Below are 23,593 nucleotides of genomic sequence, written 5' to 3' on the forward strand. Positions count from 1 at the left end.
GATAATTATTTTACTTTTTGTAGAGACGGGGGTCTCACTTTGTTGTCTAGGCTGATCTCGAACTCCTGGCCTCAAGCGATCCTCCTGCCTCAGACTTTCTGAGAGTTGGGATTACAGGCATTAGCCACTACAACCGGCCAATAGCTGCATCTATGAAGGGAATTCAACCATGATTGGATATCATTTGAGAAGTCAGGCAAGACTTACAACTTGCCTCTTCTCTTGTTTCTCAGCATCCTAGGTTGCTCATTTGCCCCGAACTATGGTTACATACAGAGGTACCCATTAAACATTATTCAACTTTTCTTTAGCCTTTTTGGAGTATCATCATGAAATAAAACATAATGTCTAAACTCCCTCATAAACTAAATTTGAAACTTGAAACAAATTGCAGACATTGTGAGGGTCAGCTGCCTAACCTGATCATCTGTGAGTACATTTCCAACACCAGCTTGTAATGATATCACAGTGCTATGTTAGCCCGGCTCTGCTCACCTCTGGAGGTTGGTAACTAAACTTGGTTTTTAAAACACATTTGTACTGCATTATTCTGCATACTGAGGTGGCATAGTAATACTTGTACAAACAGGAAGTGTGGGTTATTATCTGTATTTGCCCCTGATCATTGGTATTCTGACCACCTGACATTGAAATTTAGTCTTGGTAATGCCAGCAAAGCAAGTGTTGAACACAGATTTTCTAACAAACTTTTTTTCCTCTGTAAAGTACATATACCTTTCTTTATGAAAGTCATAATAATTTAAGTGGCAGAAATACTGTATTTTCAGATACTATCTGTGAAACTTATTTTATAATTCTATATATTGTTGAAATTTAAGAGTTTTCAGCTTTGATACTCTATTAGTTATACATCTAAAATTGTACTGGGCTAGCAGAGCTAGTTGATAGACTAACCCTATTCATTAAAAATTAACCTGCCTTGAAATTTCCTTCAAAATGTCCTAGAAAATTAAAAAACCACTGGTATTAACAAAAACACATTTATTGCTTTAACAATCCAAGATATAGATCTAATAATGTTCTTTAATGTCTTGATTCAGTATCATCTGTTAGACATTTATTGCTAATTCACTTTATAACATACTTTATTAAAAGTCATTAAAACCTGCAGCTGCATCCCATAATTATTTCCCAAATAAAGACAGCATTTATAAATGATCTCCTTGTTCAAAACACTGCCATACAGCTCACAAACTCTGTTGGAAGCCAGAGAGCTTTTATTCTTTAAAAAAGATATGCTAAGTAACTCATCAGATGCCAAACCTTTTTTTTTTTTCTCCTTATTGGACTTGTTCCAGTTGTTTAAATTCCATGTTCATTAGGAACAGTTATAATATAGTCTGAGACTGATGCTCAAAACTTTCATTTATTTAAGTGCCATCTTCCTCCTAGGACTCAACGTCTTAATATGTATCCTTTATAAACTTGAAAAGGCTGAGTATTTTGGCTTCATTACAGTGAAGATCTTATGCAAATGTTCTGGAAGTACACATTGAAGGAAGAGACTGTATTTCATTTGGAATTTTGTTAATTCTCCTCAGAAGAAAATAGGCTATTGACGACTTTATATGCTTATAAAAATAATGTAAATAATTTCTAGGCTTCATTTAATTGGTTATTCTACTCTTCGGCCTATTTTATCCATATTTTCCCCTCCCAAAAATGTTTCATAGAAATAAAGATTGGGTAAGATTTAAAGGAATTTTATTTTTTAACAAAATCCCAACATTGAATTATACATAGTAGAATTGTTTAGTTCTCCAAACAATTTTATCCATTCATAAGCATGACTAGGAAATCTTTGGTATTTGTCAGTGTTTTTGACAATATCTCCTAAAAAACAAGGTGGGATATCTTTGAGTTACTCGGTAGAATGGTATGTAGTAACATGCATATATTGCTTGAAATATGATTCATGAGACCTAAGAAAAAGGGCCTTAAACAATTCTTTCAGTTGAATTTCCAGATATTTCAGGTGGAATAACAACTGCAACAGGAAATAACGGTAATTAATAAAGTAGACACGAATCACTACATTTATCAGTACGTTTATGGAGAAACAGGAGAAGAGTTAAAACCAAAACCAGTTACATGTAGTAGGTTCATTTACATCCAAGTCATTGAGTTTTTTAGTTGACAGAAATAAATTATCCCATTTCACAAACAGGACCAGGATAAAAATAGCAATGGTCAGTACATGAAAAAATAAGTTGATTATTTCACAAAGAATACTTTTATACAAATCTAAAACCAGATAATTCTTCATGATCATGGGTTGTTAACTTGCCTATTATTGCCAAATATACAGATGATGATATAGGAATTCCATCTAGATAATGGCTGACAGCATTATCTGCAGCTTTTAAGGGTAGGGATCATCTGTTGTGGCCCTCCTCCCTTCTCCACAGGGATAAACACCTCCTCACCCTCCATGGGTTAGCTTCACAAAGGCTCAGTGACTCCATACTTCACTGTGACTCAATGTAAATGCTCCCATTAATGCTCTAAACTGTCTGCCCTCATCACTGGTGAGGGAATAAATTGCCCACTGTTTGGTGGTACATTAATTCTTTTGGGTTACTGAGGAGCTTTTTAGTGCACTGAAAAGGTAATTTGCTGAAAGGCCCACTAGTGGTTTAGAAAACGTTAATTGGCCTCAAGAAAGTAGATAATTTACTCCTCTAGTACAAAGGAGGAAGCCAGGCAATTATCTGGAGAATCTGAGTGATTGAGAGAGAAAACTTTTGTTTGCCTGAACTCGGGAAATTCCTGTTGTTCTGATGGAACAGACAGGGCCAGTTTATCTTCCAGGTCATTGAGCTGCAGTGAGATATAAAGTCCACTAACAAAGTTTAGATGGGTCTGCAGACCCCTTGTATGCATTCTTCATGCTCCAAAATTTCTTTTAGAAAAATATGAAAATTTTACACAGGATGAAAGGCAGAGAAGACAAATCACGTAGAAGAGAATATAACAGGATGATATAATAAAAAGAGACACCATTATCTGAAATGAATGTCAGCCTTTCAAGTAAAGTCAACACTACCTTACATGTTCCAAGTGGAGAAAAGTCAATTTTCAGTGGCTAAAACAAACGAGCAACTATTTTGAATATTTTATGTGTATATTTTATGCATATTTTACATGATCACTTAAAATTGAATATATAATGAGGTGGAGAAAAGAAAACTTTAAACAGATGTCTTCCCAGGTAGTATGTGTATATTTTTGGTTGACTAGCACTCTCATTTATAATTCCAATCACTAGACCTTAATCACCACAGACAGACCTGATCTGATCTAATGCAACAAAGCACTCATATTCCCAGAAATGCAGCATCACCTAATTCTAAAGCAGGCTGTAAACCGGAAGCAATAAGGGAGACAACACACATTGTCAGCAATATTTCTGCAGTGCTTTTTCCTTGTCACAAAATCCCTTCTGATCCCTACTATCTTCCTAGAATGAACGTGAGCTTTCTACTATCTATCCCTGATTTGATCTTGAGGATCTGACAGTCCAAATATTATGTTAATTGTTTTTCAGAAATGGTTCTCTCCAGGATGCTCCGTGATCTGCTTTTGAGCAAACCAAAAGGAACCTCAAACATTCATTCCTTTCACCTCTGTGCAGTATCAACGCTGTTAACCATGGTATGTTTGTTAGAACTCTATGCATTTTTCTTTATACCTTTCCCCTACACTTTCTATGACTCTTTTATGACCTTCTTTTCTCTTATTTTTTTCTTACTTTTGAAAGATATTTATATCTGTAAACAATTGTTTTTCTTTTATTCTCTCAAATAGCTAATACATTTTCATAGCTTCAGCAGTAATCTCCACTTTGGTAGCTCTGAGTTAGATAGGTCAGGTTTTACCCTCTTTCTAAAATTAATGGGTTCTTCATCTGCATTTGGCTGTTACGTCCTCTCATTATCCATTTGACATGTCCCATGTCAGATATCACATCTTTCCTTCCAAAGAAGCGTATTTCACACTTATACATGTGAGCATTTACCTAGTACATAAAAACACTATCTCATTTGGTCTCCTCCTGATTCTTTTTTTATTCGATAGTGGCATCACTAACATCTAGTCATTTAGTTTTAATAGGCTAATTTCTAACCTTCACCCAATTTGCTCCAGCTCTCATCACCTCAAGTCTGAATTCTGCAATAGAATCAACCCTGGTCCACCATGGTTCACTGAAGCTTATCAAATATGACTTTCAACATGTGATTATGCTGTCCAAAAACCTCTCTGTTTGTATAAGATTAAGATCAAGATAATACATGAACCCTTCAAGATTCTTGAGAATCTAAATGCCTCCAGTTACTTAGTAAAACTAAAGTCAATGAAATTCAGCTGTTCTATTTTTTGTTGTTGTTGTTTATTTGTTTTTTTATTTATTTACTGCAGTCTAAAGTAAGTCAAGCCTGTAATAGTTGTTATAAGAAGAGGGGCAGTTTTTCTTCCTAAACCACTTATGAACAGAAAAGCATTAAATATTGATCCTAAATCTCAATTTTTACTTAATCTATAGAGAAGCATCTAACTTTCCTGGAGCTTGATTGTCCCATTTGCAAAACAAGAATGAAAAAGTCAGCTTCCTAGTCCTGCTGTGAGAATCACATGAGATTCCTTAAAACAGGACTCTAACAATCATGAATAACACGTAGAATGTGAGAAAATAGTATTACGAATGGAAACTAATGTGTAGGGTTACATTTTCCCAAATGCATTTATTATGCCCTATGAAGATTTTATACTGAAACTTCTCGTTCCAACTTCAAAGAGATTTCTTGGAAAAGAACACAATGTGGAAAATAAAAACAAATGACTTAGGTGGATAATGGACAAATTTTAGTTTAATCGCTTAAAAGGATTCTTAAGTCGAGAAAAAGATGTGTTTGAAGACAAAAATAAAGTTAATTTGCGAAGTTAATGAATTAGACAAACTACCACAATCTGACTTACTTTGACTCTAAATGTGCCCTATTGTATTACTCTTAACTGGCTCATCTATAATAATGGTGTAAAATGTACACAAGTAGATTAATCTACTTTCAGGAGTTTTACTTCTTCAAGATTAAAACCAGACCAGGAAAACAAAAGGGAAGTAGTCTAGCTAAGCTGGAACAGGCTTTAACACGTGTTAAATAAGGAAATATCATTTAAAACTACTGAAAAAAATCACCAAATATAGAAAAAATAACTATTCTGGAATAACAATTCTTTTATCCCCAATGATTTTTTAATCTATTTGTGTGTCCTTTTCGTATTATTCATTTGTTAATAATATAGTAAAAGGACTCCCACAAAACTTTGATGTGTTAATTACATTTAAAGTCAAACATTTCATCTTAAGACGTTCTTTCCTTAGTAAAAAATAAAAAGCTTTTAGAGAAACAACAAGCCAATGAGCCCGCTTTTGCTGAGTATTCCATCAACAGTAGATAAATTCAGTGACTTAGAAATCTTGGGTAGATTCTTCATTAGTATTGTAGAGGACAAGTGTTGTTCTTTTCTATCCTTTAATGTAGTCTCCCCTTTCTGCTGAAAACTGCACTAAGCTAGTCATTTGTATTCTGGGAAGAGGGAATATTTGCAGATATTAGTCAATAACTAATACGCCTCAGTCAATGTGGTTTTGTAAAGCCCACCCTACTTCAAGATCCAGCCCAGTATGTAATATTCCGTTAGTCAATCCCAGTACATCTACTGGAACTATTGAGGAAGTGAACTGGATTTGGAAAGGAAACACTGTAGCCCTATAACTGGTAAGGAGGTGAGTAAGACAGAGAAAGAGATGGAGAAGAGGGGGGAGAAAAGAGAGACAGACAGAAACAGAAACATAGACAGGAGTGAAGGAGAAAGACAGTGAGAACAGAGAATGAGGCAAATGTTATCATGTAAGCAAACCGTACTTTGGAATGAAGACAACACTGAAGAATGCAGATAATATTTGAACACTTTAATCAAGCCATACCTGCTATAATCTACTACTGCATGAGCCAGTAATTCTCTTTTGCAATTATATTTTTTGTTTAGTTGCTTATTTAGATTAAGCCACTTTAAGCTGGGATTTTGTCACTTCTAGCAAAAAAAGAAATTAAAACATACAAATACCAATTAGGCAAAATAAGCTCCTTTTTTTCCATCAATAACGGCAGAATTGTTTTTCCCTTTGGCACAGTCACTATTAACAAGGATTAGAAAAGAAGAAATTACAAAAAAAATTGCCATATATCAAACGAAAGCATAATCTTATCCATCCCTGTGTTTGTGCAGTTGTGTGGGTGTGAGGACTTACATCACCGAACATACAATAAGACATCTGCCTCCAATTTGTGAAATCCAACAGAACATTCTATAGAGTGTGTTATAATTTGCTGATGAAATGTAAAAAATAACTTTCTAAAGAAATTATCTGTTTTTACACATATGAGTAGGCACAAAAGTAGAAAATTTGTATTCTGGGAAGAAGGAATATTTGCAGATATTAGTCAATAACTAATAATCTTTTCTTAGTCTCATTGTTAGTCAAGGTTATTATCTGGGTTATTGTAGCTGTTGCGTGTGTATGGGGGCAAAAACAATAGCTGGAAAAGATGCCTGAATAAAACATACTATGGAATATTATTGACCTATCTTCATTCCTATTTATTCTATGAGTTAATTTTTCCCCACAAAACTTTTGCCCATTCAAAAACATGAAGTATCTATTTTATCTCAGCCACTCATTATTTTTTAGGTTTATTTATTTTAAAATTGTAAAAACATATTAAGATGAACCTTTTCATCAAGTCATGGTTCACTGTCTCATTTTTAGATAAAAACAAAAAGGTCTGGAAAAAATCTGACTAAATATCTCAGTTTAGGGTTTCTATTAAATGTCATTGAAATGAGAAACGAAAAGGTTCGGCAGCTATGTATGGAATCTAGCATGTAGTCTGTTTCGCTACATGCAAAATTTTAACAATTAAATTAAGTAAAACAAAAAGTAGATTTCACACAAAATTCTCTGCTTTCAGTTCTCACGTTTTGTTCTAACTGAGCAGAGCTGAATCGAGGACTCTCGAGGGGCTCGCTTTCTGCAGTGTGATGCAGATCTCACTGGCTAGCCTCACTCCTTACGTGAACTGCCTGCACCCTGCGGGCATTTGAATTTACAATCTATGCAAAGAGATATAGGTTTGAATAAGAAAACAGAAAAGGGAAAGTCTAGAACAAAGCATTAACAAAAGAACTATGTGGTGATGAGGATACTATGTTTGGAAGAGAATATAAAGCATGGGGGATTTATCCGGAGAAATGAGAGAGCTGTAGCTGATCAGAGCCATGTGCATAGACTAGTCTAACAGGCTAAGTTATAACACTCACCAGCTTCAACAAATCCCTGGCAATGCACTAGCCATTCTATACAATTTGCTCAACATTAACTGTTCCCAGCAACACATTGCAGTGGACATCAGACTCAAGAGACTTCACATTCCTTGCCCAAGTTTTTGTCATTAATGCCATTTCTATAACAGGATTCAAACTTATGTCGGATTCTAAATCCCATGTATGTTCCACCATGAGAGCACGGAAACATTTTTAAGAAGAATGGCATGACAGACGTGGAAGGAAAGTTTATGAGTTCAACTAAACATAGACATTGTTTGTTTTCTCATGGACATAATAATGATTTACCAACAGGACCAAGGATACAGATGAGCAGTTAAATTAAGATAAAGTGATTCACCCAAGTCCACACAACCAATTGATGACAAACCATGTTGAACCTCAGATTTTGTGTGTACTGGATGCATTTTTAACCATAAAATACTCTTTTCTCATCTATACCCTAAATTTCTTAATCTCAGATACTTACTTCTCACTGTGGCTCCCCTTGAGAATATTCAAATAAAATTTATTTTTTTATGTATATATATATATATATATGTTTTGAGATAGAATCTCATTCAGGCTGGAGTGCAGTGATGTGATTATATCTCACTGCAGCCTCAAACTGCTTGGCTCAAGTGATCCTTCCACCTCAGCCTCCTGAGTAGCTGAGACTACAGGCACATTCACCACACCCAGATATTCTTTTTAAATTTTTTACTTTTTTTTTTTTTCTATTGAAGAAACGAGGTCTCACTGTGTTGCCCAGGCTGGTCTCGAACTCCTGGCCTCAAGTGATCCTCTTGCCTCAGTCTCCCAAAGTGTTGGGATTATAGGCATGAGCCACTATACTTGGCCTTTTCATTGTTTTATATAAGTAACACATTATTGTTAAAATTTTGGCACCATTTCTAAAAGATTTCTATTTTCTATTAGCTTATTTAGTGAATTTACCAGGCAAGCACTTATTCTTTTAAAAAACTAAATCTTAGACCGAAATTGTGAGTAAATATCTTAAACATAGAGCATATAATTACTTCACAATTTTTAATTTTAAAAATGTCTTCAAGTATGTACGTTACATATGATGAAGTGATAATTAGCAAGTATTCAAATGAATTAATGATACTCTTTTTGAAAAAAAACCATAACATGATCACTTTATCTTTGCTGACAAATTGAAGACCAAATTCAGGAGACCCAAAATGATTGTCTGACTCTTTCAGTGTGTAGAATGTGCTGAAGAAACTTCACAGTGAAAATTTAAGGATAATTCAAGGATAAATTCTCTGGCCTCAAGACATTATTTTAATGACCTCTTACTCTCAGTTCTTTTTCATTTTATTTTTTGACTGTTTCTGGGTTTTTTTTGTGTGTGTGTTTGACAAAAAAAAAAATCTGAATTATATTAGTAAGTGATGATATAATTTTTTATCTCTGGTGCAATTATATGATTTAACCACAAAACAATGCTGGAAATAACTGTAACACCAAACATTGACTTTTATTTCCTAAGCATACTATCAGTATATTTTTAGTGGTAGTCTAGAAATCTATACAGACCAAATGTTGATAAATTACATTGAAAAAATCATAGTGATGTTTAAAACCCATCTAAGAAAAGCAAATAAGCAATGAAATATTGCTTATTCGGTTTTCTAAAGAGATGTCCAAAGAGGCCTATGAATAGAATCTAGGCTTTGGACTAAATCAAGATAACATCTTAACAACATTTCCAGGCTAGCCCCTTAGATCAGCCCTCATGTTGTCTACATTTCACTCCATGCTCACAAGCCAGCAGTCAAATCACAATGCTTTCTGGATGTTTTAGGATACGGAGTTTTGAAGTCTATTTCATCTTATGAGTTTCCTTATCAATATCACTAATTACAAACATTAATCCTCCTTTATAAACTAGAAAATTATGACACAAAGTGATAGATTCTTTGAAGGTCAAAATGAAAGTTGTTGAAATAAACTCAGGTCAACTAGGTTTGTCCAATTGATATAGAATGTGGTGACAGTTCTGTGTAATAAATATTTTTGAAACCAAGTCCACCTTCATTGAATATCACTTACATTTATACCATTAAGAGATGTAAAGGAAATGACTGCTGAATTATCAGGAAAGTATTATATTCCCTATGCTGAGAGTTGTTAAATATAACAACATGCATGTTATATAGTAATTAGTGGGATTTTTTTGATGAACGAATGAATGCTATTGGAAATTATTTATAATAACTCACAGATATAACACTTGTTTCCAAAACACTCTCAAAATCATTGAATTTGGACTTTCTAGTATCCCACAAAGTAGGCATCACTCACTTATCTCATGAGTGTTCGGGTATCAGCTGTATGTAAATTATCATGCCTTCATTGAAAGCTAAAACATCCCCAAATTTAAGGAAGAAAAATTAAGCTGCAGTGGATTGAGTGACTTGTAGAAGATCTTATGGCCAGCAGTTTAAAAATTCTGATCTTTTGACTGTCAGGTAGTACTTGTTTCCCTACAACATGATGTGTAACATGTTTCTTACCACAGGATGTTGTCTCTTGCAACACATGCTATGTGCTCACTCTGCTAAGCTAAATAGGAAGAAAACACCAAATAAGAGATCTGTCTCCATTTGAGTTCTATTCTATAACACACTGTACAGATTTCTGGGAAGGTGAGATTACTACAGAAATAATTTCTAGCTTACAATGTGCTTTTTTCTTTCCTAGTGGCTTTTGTCTTGCTTGACAGAACTAGGTGAGTAAGCAGGCTAGCCGCCTGGAATTTATAAATCTTTAAGTGGTCAAAAACAGCCAATTACTAAATATTAGCAATAGTCATTTCTTGCTTTTATATTTTTTGATAAATGTTTGAACTTGGTTGAAAACCAAGTAAATAACTCCAAAGGCAAACTGTGAGCATTAAAATCCAATACGATTTCATGGTATTAATAATTACATTAGAATATACAAGTAATATTTATATAGCCTATGCAAAAATTAATCAAGAAGTGTTTTTATAACATTTTGGAAGAAGGCAATTGAATGGATTCCAGGGCTCATTTTTAATTATCCTCTGGTCCTATATACACTTTACATTTTCTAGATTATGTAATCCCATCTCACTTTTCTCTTCTGAGTCTCAAATGTAAGCAACAGCCAACAACACTTAGTCTTATCCAATAAAACTTTTTTTTTTTTTTAATGAGGAAAAGATAGTGTGTTTGGTACTCCCAAGACCTCATGCATCCTTTTCCTTTAGCAAAACAAAATAACTATCAAAGCAAATAGATGTCCTTAGTGGGGTACAGATATCCCTTAATAAAATGTTGATTTTTCTTTAAAGACAAGTGATTCTGTGCAATAATGAAGATTGGTTTCCACTACCCCCTTTTTGTTTGTTTGTTTGACTATCTACTTTACAATTAGAGATTAGCATTAGGTAGGCATTAAGTTGCTTTCCCAAACTCTATCTCAATGTAAGGACATTTCCCTACAGATAAGGATTGACAAGAGTTTCCATGCACTTTCATGAGTTTGGGGTGAATTAGAGTTACGTATTTCTGTGACTAAATCTCCTAAGGGATTAGGCAAAGGCAACTTTCACTTCATGAGATTTCAGTTACACATAGAGAAAGCCTGCCCCCTCTGCCTCTGAGGAGGGAACTGCGGCCATATACACAGGAGTGCTTCTTGAAACACATTCTCTGCTTACATTTTATGCCCTATTGACTAGGGGAGTCCCTCTGTGTTAATTAATTGACAACCAAAATAATTGTCTAACAACATGCTGTAAATCTCTTAAAATATGATTAAGTCCTCCATGTGATAATTTCACTTCCATACCTCTCCCATTGAGGAAAAGAAGGATTGTGTTTAGAGCACATTGCAGGTTTTCTGGGAAGGAATCCAAATCAATGATACATGTTTCTGCTCCTCAGATAATCATTCTTGACCTATATAGGGCAACAGAGCCCCCAAGGAGCTCAGTGACATAGATGCCTCTGCTCCTTTTCTGCTAAGCAAGCAGGTTCATGGTAAGTGGTGACAGTTAAGAATGATTTTTTGTCAGAGAGTAATTGCTACACTCAGCCAACATAAAACAAGAGGACATCACCCCACCAATGAATGCCACTGTAACGGCCTCCAATGATTTTTGTGTTAAAATTGAGAAGGAAGGTATATATAGATATGCATTGAGCTATTTTACTATCAGTTACACACAACCAGTGAAATTTAAAGTAAAACCTAAAGATCTCCTGTAATTTTTCAAAGTGGCAAACTCTTTTCACAGAGTTGATTATGCATATCTCATCACATGTATTTACATGCCTGTAAAATTCCATCCTTGCAAGTCGAAACTCTTTACTGAACTGAATGTACTCATTGGAATTGATCGAATTCTTAGTGAAATGTCAGGCACGGGTTATAAATTTGTGTAACTGCTTTTGCCCAGTGAACCCTTTTTATTAAAGCAGAGTGCTTATCAAGGTCACTGTGAAAGATTGTTAATTTTAAAGCTCCAGGGGAAGACTAGAAATAAGAATCAACAGAAAACAGATTTAATTAGCATTTTAAAGTTTATGGTTTTTTGAGAACCTATTGGCTCCTATTACTTTCTGGATTTCACTGACAAATGTATTTTGCAGAACTAATAAGTTAGAATGATTTTGAAATCCAGCTCTCGTAAAGAGGCACACTAAAGCTTCTCATTTTCTGCTTTCTGGCAGATCAGGTTTGAGAAAGCAGTCTTGAGCTTTAAAAGGCTGGAAAGAGGATGTTAAGTAAAAATATGAGTGTCTCCTTATGTAAGATTCTACAGGTGTGGGTATACTTGGGGGTTGGCATGGAGTGAGAAATCTGGTGTATATGTATACATATATTTGTTCCCATGCATAGTTTGGTATATTGTAACATTATAAAATATGTTAGAGGGCATGGTTAAACCCTCTCTATTTTAACTTTTTGAGTCTTGCATACTATGTAGCACAGACAGGATCACTTTTTATGGCATACATAAGGCAACAAAATTATCTTGCCAAACATCAGATTGTATTAGCTTTGAGAAAAAATAAGCAAGAGATGCACAGATCCGAAAAGATATTAGATAAGCAATAAGAAAAATGGCCAGCTAAAAGTTTACTGTAATTATGTAAGGCAACATGTATGTTATTTGATTCTTGTCACACAATGATCCAGAAGCAATTATTTTCAAACAAAATTGCTTATCTTCCCGTTCACCCCAGAAAAAATTACATTGCTTATGTTCTTTCTGTTAAACCATAAGACAAGTCATTCGAATTTTGAAAAACAAAAATAATAGTGCTACCACTTACCTGCCGAGCAATGAAATTAGATGTCCTTTCAGTCTCTCTAATGTAGAATTTTGAGTAGCTCTCCACCCTCTTTTCACAAAGCTATTTCCAAAACAGTTGCAATCCACTCAAGACCATTCTGTTTATTTCAAGAATTGTGGGCCTTTGAGCATTTCGACCCCTACCGCACAGCCCATGATTTCTCAGAGCTTCTAAGAACTTCGACTTTACTCTCCTCCAGAATTCCTCCCAGGCCCCTATAGAAAATGATTCTTGAAGTTGCTGCTGAGAGTTTAATCTGTGGAGAAAGAGTACTCCTCAGAGTCCTGTCCTTAGGTACAGCAGGTGTAGAGGGAGGGGTACTTTTCATCCATTAAGGAAGGGGGCCAGGAGGCGAGGGGGTATAGGAGGCACCACCTTTTAGCTGCGAGGAGCAAGTAGCCCAGCTGCCCGTGGCGACGACAGTGGCGGCAAGGACAGCGGCGGCGGCAGCGTAGTTCCGTCCCTGTGGCTGCAGCCTAGTCCGGAGACGCTGTCCATCCCCTCTGGTGCTGAAGTAAGGGGACGGGAGCCCCCAAGCCCAGGTCCAGGTCGCACTTTCCTCCACCAGCGAATCCAAGCAGCAGCTTCCTTGTCTCTTCCACCCTAGCCTTCTCCCCTCCGGTTCTTTTTTTTTTTTTTTTTTTTTTTTTATAGGGGCTAATTGTTTCTCCAAATTAACAGTCTCATACTTATTTGGTGACAACGTTTCCGGAAAAACAGGAATCCGTGGGAAATAACATCTGAGCCTCCCCCGACTTTTCAGTGGCCCTGAACGAGTTTCCTAATGCCAGAAATGAAAGAAAACGCACGCACAGGGGCGCGCACACACACTCACGAGAGAGGCAGAGAGAGAGAGAGAGAGAGGGAGAGAGAGAAAAAAATATATAGATTGTACCGTGGAAAATCCAGAGCTTCTTTGGAAAGCTCGTGGATCTTTAATTACATAAGATGAAAAGGGCTATTTTGGAAGACTCCGCGATCTTGATTACCAATTAAGGGGACCACATTCAAATTTTGAGAAACCCAATTTTAAATTCCTAAATTAAACCCAGTGAAGATTCTTAGACCCTCCACGCGGAAACGACAGGTTATTGTTAAAATTTTAAAAGACAGAGAATGAAATAATGAAAAAGACAAGAAAAAGCATCTCCACTCGGCTACCTTTTAAAACGCTGCTGAATTGGATCGGGATCGTTGCAGAGCCTCTCAGAGGATCCGGCGAACGCAGCTCCTGTGAGTGTCGGCGCTGGGCTCAGCGAGCAGGGAGCTTGGAGGCCCAGGGCAGTGCTAGCGAGTCGCCCACAGCCTAGGCTCCCGCAGGGGGGCAGAAAACGGCTTATTTCACAAAGGACGGGATAAAGAAGGCACAAAGTCACTCAGAGGGCTCGACCATCTCTGCCTTTGTAAAGCCGGAGCAAAGCCCAATCTACGTTGTTTTTTTGCTTGGCTTTTCCGCCCATTTTCCCTCTGGTCTCCCACGCTGCCCCCTTGCCTCCCTACTCCGGAATCCGCGCTCTCCCGGGCCTTGCAGGCTCTTCACTCCCGCTCCAAACAGCCCCCACTTGTGTCTGTTCCACTGCTCTTGGCAATTGGCTGATAACGAGCATAAAGAAGGGTATGGGTGCGTGGTCCCGAGTGCTGTCACCCAGGGCTCCGCCACCCACACTCGGCAAAGGGTGCAGACGCCAGTGAACTGAGACGGGAAGTTGAAATACATAACGTTGAAACTGTTGGAAACTGTTGTCAAAACTAGGGCCATGTGGACTTTGAAACTATGTAGAGTAAAGAGGGAAGATGGAAAGAGCGAGACTGTAACACCGCCCGCCCTTGCAGGCTCCTAACTTGTGCAGTGCAGATTTCTGCACCAAGAGGTTGTTGATAGATGTGAGAGGAAATTTGAGAAAGACTGGCGAGGGGCGCTGGTGTGTGTGGTGGGGACCGGCGTCGGGGAGGGGCGGGGCGCAACGCTAATTTCTCCCGGGCTGTGGGAACGGGCCGGACGCCTGCTCCTGGCCTGCCTTCCCCCGCGACTTCTCAGGTTCTTCTTCCTGTTCTGACACTAGAGGGAAGTCCTAGACGTTGTGCTTTCCTCCCACGTTTGCTTCCATCAAGGATTAGAGCGCGTTCCCGCTGGTCTGGAACCATCCATTCCAGGTAGGAGATCTTCCCTCCCGGGGACATCGCGCTTTCCAAGCACCGGCCTGCGGCGTGCGCGGGGGACGCGCTAGGAGGCGGCACAGCCAGTGGAGTTCCAGTGGGTTCCCTGGAGGAGAAACGTTATTGAGCCGGGAATCACTTGGGACGGAAAACCAAACTGGCCGCGTATTTACTCACAGGAAAAGGCCAGGTTTTGGTTGGACTTTGAGCCATTTTGCTACTGCTGCAATGGTTTTATTTCCCTGAGGTGGCCACCAGCTGCCGCCGCTGCTCCCGAGCTCCGGCTGGAAGAGGCCACGCTGTGCTCCGCGCATTGCAGGCCGCGGTCGCTGTGTGGAGCTGCACACGCAGGAAACGGTCGTCGTGGAACGAAGCCCTTGGTCGACTTTCTCTAACAGTCTTTTTTAACAGAGGATCTATTAAAGGCTGTGATTCTCTCTAAAACCATGTTTGGGGAAGCCATCTGACCTCACGGAGACACACAAACCTAAAAAGAGAGTATCTGCTGCTTGAGGCTAATTTTTAATGGGGTCTTTTGCTTTTCAGTCCATGTGAAAACATTGCTTAAGGTTATGGTAAATGAAGTTTCCCTTTTCCTTAGACAAATGTGGTCAGACACGTGCTTCTTTTTTCTGCAGAAACAATACCTGTTGTGTGTGTTTCAGAAAGTGCCCCCTTTTTGTTAGATAAGTAAAACAATCCCCCCCATGTGAAGGTTATGCTAATCAGGGGCTATCCCTCCTTGTCAGCAAAGAAGCTTTTCTCTGCTGTATTTAATTCTATGCTTACTTAGGTTGATTTAATTGATTGTTTAAATTATTTTATCAGGACATATAGAAACATGAATAATCACAGAAAATCAACACACTAAATAAAAGCATTTAAATGAAGCACAGAGTACAAAGATGTTGCCAATTAAAAACATATGCACTTGATTATTCAGACCTGGAAGAACAGATTCTCTTCTTCCTGAGCACTGATTGAGTTTTATGCCGTCTCTCTCAATCTTTCTCTCTCTCTCCCTCTGTCCTGCCAGTAAAACAGAAACAGTTGATTAATTTGAACTGACAGTCCCAGTATGATTATGATAGTTTGATGTCTTTTCTTCAAGAAGCAAAATCCACTTTATATTTTTTCTCATCAAGTCGTATAACCAGTTATGGAAATCAAGATGATGAAAATTAAATACAGCCTAACATCTGATGCTACAAATGAATATTAATGAAGTACAACATAACAAAACCAAGAGACAAATAAGCTGAGGTGAATTAAAGAATTATGTTAAGAAATTTCACCCCGGGAGCAGATTTTCCAAAGTCTATTTTAAATGATTTTTTAAAAAAATTCTTAATTTGTTGCCATGATTTCAAAAATGTAAATACAGTAAAATGTGAATATAAATAATCAAAACAATACATGAAGCATTATATGCACAAGAAAATGTAGTAACCTAGCATCATTACTGTGAATCCTAAACTGGCTCATTCAATCCCTCTCTATAAAACTAGGATATAATTCCCCTCTAGTCCACTCTACACAGTGCACAAATCTTAGAAAACATAATAGTTTGTGGAACATTTTGTAAACAATTGGAAGTCCTTTGGGTCAGGAAGTTTGAAATGTAAGTTGAAACCGCCATACAATATGATCTAAATGAATAGTCATTATACACGATGTGAAACATTGGCTGTGTCACTTCCGGAAACCTCCTGACTATTTTTGCATCTCGTTACTATATGTAAAATGGTGATAATAATAATAATTTTTGCCAGCCTCATAAACTGTCATATGCAAAAATCAACATATGTAAAAACTTTGTCTATCTTGTATATTTCTACAAAAATAGGTAGTAGCACCTATCATCTGTGGAGTATCATTTGCTCACAATTTTTAGACCTCAATTGAAAAACTGGTGGTTCCATTTAAAGGTTCTATTTTTAGTTAATATATATTTCTAATTATTTCTGTGTTTACTGCATGTTTCCTAATAGATATAGAGCTGTAATAGGCCAAAACCCATATCCGAACCCTTTTCAGTTAACAGTTTTAACATCTTCAGTATTTTTTTTTTTTTTTTTTTTTTTTTTTTGAGACGGAGTCTCGCTCTGTCGCCCAGGCTGGAGGGCAGTGGCGCAATCTCGGCTCACCGGAAGCTCCGCCTCCCGGGTTCACGCCATTCTCCTGCCTCAGCCTCTCCGAGTAGCTGGGACTACAGGCTCCCGCCACACACTAATTTTTTTGTGTGTGTTTTTAGTAGAGACGGGGTTTCACCGTGGTCTCGATCTCCTGACCTCGTGATCCACCCGCCTCGGCCTCCCAAAGTGCTGGGATTACAAGCGTGAGCCACCGCGCCCGGCCAGTATAATTTTGAGCTACTTTTTAAAATTGTGTCCAAGTACAACTAAATATTACATACCTATTACCAATTATTTCTGAATTGGAACAATGATCCTATTTTAAAATATCCTTCTATGGGTTTTCAGATGAAATGTTACTGAGTTGTATTTTCTTTTGCCCCCTTTGAATGTAAGATCCCTTACTCAATCATACCTTTACTCAGCTAAGGAGTTCTATTTAGCTGAATTGTGGTCAGATAAATCTTGAAGACTTTGCACTTGTATAAGTTGAACTTAGTTAACTTCAGTTGCAGGCAAAAGTAGATGGAAATTTGGACTTAAATGACCGAGGTACAAAAATCTATCCCTCAGATTAGTTTAATTTTTCTTTTGCGAGAAGTAACAAGCGGCTGCCAGAGAAGCTTAGAAAATTGGATACTGTTAACTGCAACTGCCTAGGAGAGACATTTCATTTTAGAGAGTAGTTCCCTAAGCATTTTCTTCAGTATTTCTGTTTTTTCTATTCACACAAATTCTGAAGTTGAATACCGACTTACCTGACAGAGTGCTACTTTCTGCCACTTGAATAAGTTACTTAATCTTTTTGAGTCTATTCACTTTAAAATGAAAATAATGCAACTTATTTAGTAGAGCTAATAAATAGCACCTGGATCAAGGTTTTGTCCATATGTGACAGACGGCACACTCTCTAGAAGATCTCTGAATGCCTCTCTGACAGGAACAGTGCTGCAGAGAATTTTTATTGTTCATTAACATCAAGCAGGAAACATGGCTGTATCTGAAGTGTGGTGTAGATAAAATTTGTATACAAGTATGTGGAAATTCCACACACAAGATTTCACTACTATGGAAATTCCTTCACAGCTCAACAAATCATTCATAGCAGCAAGTTGCTAGCCACTGGAAAAAAAAAAAATCCTTATAGGATATGCTGCCAATTTGGCCAAGGGTATAAAATAGTTTTTAATTGCCTAGTAGCTATACTCCTTTCTAATAAGTATACATATGTATTTCAGTAGCTTCTTTCTTAAAATATACGTGTGTGTGTCTGTGTATGTGTGTGTGTGCAAGTATGTGTGTCTATGCATGTGTGCCTATAAATGTGTGTGTATGTATTTCTAAAAAGAAGTAAATATTACTTTGATACTTCCAGTTGGTGTTCAATATTAGTAGAAGAAAATTCTTGGAAAAATTATCTAAAGTGGTCTTTAGAGAGCTATTTTTTTCACCTTCTAGTATACCATTTTTTCTTTAGAGACATCTAATTAGCTTCTCTATTAAGATACCAGTGAGTTCTCTATCTCCAAAACCGTCGTCAGTCATAATTTGGCCCTCACTGTATTTAACTCATCTTACCTGACTTGCAGGCTGCCTTTGACTCATTCAATGACTTTCTATTTTTTGAAACACTCTTCTCTTGGCCATTGTGACTCATTCACACAAATGGCCATTTTTCTTCAGCCTTTCTTGATGACAGCTTATTTGCTCCTACTTCTCATTATTGGAATTCCACAGAAATTATTTCTGCAGAGCTTATCTGTATTATATGCCTATATAATTTCATTCATTCCCATTGCTTTAAATATCGTTTATATGACATTGACATCGAAATCTGTAGGGGAGTCCTTACCTATCCATTGAGCTAAAGATACTCATATGGAGAGAAAGAGACACAAGTTATATATTTGACATCTCTACCTAAATACTTACTAGAGATCTCAAACTTAACGTATCTAAAACAACATTCTGGATCACCATCACAGAAAGACTTTCTTTGACCATGTCTCTATCAAATATTGCATCATTACACACCTGCTTAAAAATCACAACCAACTAGTCATCTCAATGTTTATATTCTCTCATTACCCACCATCTCCAAAGAGTCAACAGAGACTGTTGCTCCTGTTACTAACATAGGTTCCAAATCCATGGACTTCTTCCAGTATAACTTTTTCATTCTATTTCAGGCTGCCAGAGTTTCTTGTCAGTACTAATGCAGTCTACTAATTTATTTCATTGTGGCATGTTTTCCCTGTGGAATCCTTTCTCTGCACAGCAGTAGGAATGAATTTATGACAGCATGAACCATGCCATATCATGCTATTGCCTAACCCTCCAAGGTTTTCTAACGCACTTGGGGCCATGTCTAGCTTTGCCTGTCTGATTCTTATTTTATTACTCTTTCCTTCTTGATCACTGGCATTCTGGGTTTTCACACTGGACTCTGCCTGTGCCATTCCCATTCCCATAATCTGAAATACTACTCCTAGATCTTTACATGGCTACCCCCTTGTTTTCCCTTGTGATCTCAGATCAAACATTTCATTCTCAAAGAGGATTCTTCTGACTAGCTAATTTAATGGGTCTGCAGTCTCTATCTGTCCACCAATTTGTTTTAATGTCTTTAAAGAAAGCATCATCACAAGCAGAGATTATTGGTGTGAGATTTTTTGTTCTTTCTCAACAACCTAATGTCACATCCAAAGGAACTAGAAAAACAAGAATAAAACTAATAGGAAAAAAGAAATAACAAAGATCAGAGCAGAACTAAATAAAACTGAGACCCCAAAACCATTCAAAGATTCAACAAAACTAAAAATTGGTTATTTGAAAGTGTAAATAAAATTGATAGACTCTTAGCTAGATTAGCTAAGGCAAAAAGAAAGAAAATTAAACTAAACACAATAAAAAATGACAAAAGTGACACTACAACTGATACCACAGAAATATAAAAGGTCCTCAGAGATGACTATGAACACCTCTATGTGCACAAACTAGAAAACCTAGAGGAAATGGATAAATGCTTGGAAAAACAACCTCCCAAGACTGAACCAGGAAGAAATTGAAAACCTGAACAGACCAATAATAAGTTATAAAATTAAATGTATTTTTAAAATTCTTAATTTAAATTCCCATGATGTTAAAAATGTAAACACAGTAAAATGTGAACATAAATAATCAAAACAATATATGAAGCATTATGTGCACAAGAAAATGTAGTAACCTAGCATCATTACTGTGAATCCTAAACTGGCTCATTCAATCCCTCTTTAAAAAAATTAGGATACGATTCTCCCCTAGTCCACTCTACACAGTGTACAAATCTTAGAAAACATAGTAGTTTGTGGAACAGCTTGGAAATCAGTAATAAAAAAAAATCTACCAACCAGAAAAACCCCAGGACCAGGTGAATTCACAGTCAAATTCTACCAGATGTACAAAGAAGAGCTGGTACAAATCTTACTGAAACTATTCAAAAAAACTGAGGAGGAGCGATTCAATCCTAATTCAGTCTACAAAACCAGTATATCATCCTGATACCAAAAGCTGGCAAAGACACAACAATAAAAAGAAACTACAGGCCAATATCCCTGATAAATACAGACACAAAAATCTTCAACAAAACACCAGCAAACTGAATCCAGCAGCACATCAAAAAGATAATTCATTACAATTTAGTGGGTTTCATTCCTGGGATGCAAGGTTGGATCAGCATATGCAAATCAATACATGTGAGTCACTACATAAACAAAATTAAAAACGAAAATCATATGATCATCTCAATAGACACAGAAAAAGCATTCAATAAAATCATCTCCCTCTGTAATACAAGCTGCATGAAACCAAAGACCTTGTGTGCCTTGAGTGTCTCCTGTACTAGAACAATGCACCAGAAGATTGTAGATTCTCAGTAAATAGTTCAGAATTGAACGACCAAAGAATAAAGCTGTGTGATAATTGCTGCACATACAAAACTAAACCAAATAGTGTCTTTGCTCTTCAGATTTCAGAAATATTTGTTATTTATAGGCATGAGAGGCTTAATATTGTAGTTACTTCCCTTAAGAGTGGCTTTTTAACAATATACTTATGTATTTCCACATTTTCAATGTTGCAATAAAGCATTTATTTTTACAGAGGTGCACCTTGTATGCCTTCACAATTCTAACTTTTTAGTGTAATTAATGGGATAGCTATTAATGTGTAAAATTACTAAAACTATTCACAGTCTGGCAAAAACAAAAGTAAAGGCATAGAACAAGATTTCATTGTAAACATTCCCCCTTGCACTCTGATCTGCATTTCTTATGCTTTCATTATCTTTACTTCATTATTTTTACTATCTTCACTTTTCATCGTCTTCACTTTCTTTTGCAGAAAGAATAGCATGAGATTATTTTTATTTATAAACGCATTTTATTATAAAAACCAATAAGATAACTGCGAATAAAAATGGAATGGAATGAAGAAAACAATCTGACACATTCTTACCAATTACATTATAATTTTATTGTATTTTCTCCTAACTTTTTACAATGTGTCATCTCCCCATTGATTAACACAGTATACTTACAATTTTTACCAAGGTTTTGCAATTTAACAGAATCTGTAAGATTTTCTATGTGTTACATAGTCTTTATAATCACTTTTAAAGGCTGCATATAACTCCATCATGTGGAGGTAACATAATTTGTCATATCTTTATTTTATGACATTTAGTGTATTTTTAATTTTTATGTTATATGAATAGCTTCATGGATATACTTTTTCCATCATTTGAATTATTTTTGGTGGAAGAAGAGTCAAATCAATGCAAATATCAGCCTAAAGTACCTGCTGACTTTTATGGTTCTCAATATATGGCCTTTGTGTATGGAGAGAGGTGTATGAAAGAGAGAGAGAGAGAGAGGAACAGAGAGAGAGAGAGAGAGAATAAGATGGCCTATAGTCAAAGAGGAATTTTGCTAGCCTACTGTGCTATGAAGAATCATTAACCATTAACCACCTATTGTGATGGGTGAATGCTATTATACTGTTATTCTCTCCGTGATCCATTATATAGAGTTTCCCAAGTGAGAGGTAGCCTGATTTCATATCCATATGTGCAACCTTTACTTGTGACTCTCTCTATGGGCTTATATTTACAACCACTATTCATTTCCTCTATCCACAATATCTTAATATGTGTGTGTCAGCATCACAAACCTCTTGTAATATTAAATTTTCAGCCTCTCAGGACGATGACTATCTGCTTTTTAGAGGCATACTCCCCAGCTCCCCAAGAGCAAATTCTTGCACTTTTGTTAATACCATAAAACTTGCACTTTTGTCAAACTAAATAAAAATGCCACTCAACTGTGGTGAAAACATTCTCAGTCAACTTTTTGGGAGTGAGAACCATTTAACATCTTCGAAGTTCTCTCTGGGGTCCTCTTGGGTAGATTTCGGATAGCATGAATACTTCAAAAAAGATCATCCAAAAAATAAGCTCATTCAGATTTTGATAAGGGACAAGTTATAATAAAAGACAAGTAAACGAAACTTTTCATCCCTTTTCTTCTTTAAACTTACATTTGTTTATTTTTTGAAAACATCACAACCAAACACAATACCAAAGGCAATGTATAAAAGTAAAAAGTGGCCGGGCGCGGTGGCTCACGCTTGTAATCCCAGCACTTTGGGAGGCCGAGGTGGGCGGATCACGAGGTCAGGAGATCGAGACCACGGTGAAACCCCATCTCTACTAAAAATACAAAAAATTAGCCGGGCGTGGTGGCGGGCGCCTGTAGTCCCAGCTACTCGGAGAGGCTGAGGCAGGAGAATGGCGTGAACCCGGGAGGCGGAGCTTGCAGTGAGCCGAGATTGCGCCACTGCACTCCAGCCTGGGCGACAGAGCGAGACTCCGTCTCAAAAAAAAAAAAAAAAAAAAAGTAAAAAGTGGTGATACACTCCAATAACTATAGATTTTACATAACATGATCATTGCTTTCTTTTTATACTGATTTATAGCCTTGTAATATTCCTTAGGGGGGAAAATCCAACCTTCGGAAGAAATGTAAATATATATTATGTTATAATCTATCCATGCAATAGATTATTTAACAGTCTGTTTTTCAGACACATATCTACCAGTCTGACTGTCTGTGCACCTATCTACCTACTTAAATATTTACCTACTTATCAAATGGATTGATTGAAATAACACATTTAATTAATTACCTCTGTCAAGCCACACTATGCAATGAGTCTAGGCAGTTTTCATAAAGAGTTGGAATCTGTTTTTTCACCCCTTGAGTCAGAGTAGCCTGGAGAGTTGCATTTAGTAATAGGATGTGGCAGGAGTGATGTTGTGTTAGTCCCAAGTCTGAGCCTCGAGAGCTCTTGAACACTTCAGCTGTCATGTGGGCCTTTTTCCCCCACCACGATGAAATGGTCATGACTGCTAGAGGATGAGAAATGATACAGAGAACAGCTGAGTCTTCTCAGCTGACTCTATCGTAGCCCAGCCATTCCTCAGCAATCCCTCCAGCT

General features: G+C 36.9%; 1 protein-coding gene across 7 annotated transcripts in view; it reads right to left on the reverse strand.

The window, feature by feature from the left end:
• SNTG1 (syntrophin gamma 1) overlaps nt 1-15,237 on the reverse strand; it is an 870,442-nt gene extending 855,205 nt beyond the window's left edge. For 6 of the 7 annotated variants that reach the window (XM_063643316.1, XM_063643313.1, XM_063643315.1 and 3 more), the window contains exon 1: nt 12,747-15,237. The gene's annotated coding sequence lies outside the window, so the exon portion shown is untranslated. The remainder of the gene's footprint in view (nt 1-12,746) is intronic. The other variant, XM_055286457.2, reaches the window with a different exon arrangement.
• Between the last annotated feature and the right edge of the window lie 8,356 nt (nt 15,238-23,593).

Source organism: Symphalangus syndactylus, chromosome 7 (genome assembly GCF_028878055.3).
Source record: "Symphalangus syndactylus isolate Jambi chromosome 7, NHGRI_mSymSyn1-v2.1_pri, whole genome shotgun sequence".
In the NCBI taxonomy this organism is placed as follows: Eukaryota; Metazoa; Chordata; class Mammalia; order Primates; family Hylobatidae; genus Symphalangus; species Symphalangus syndactylus.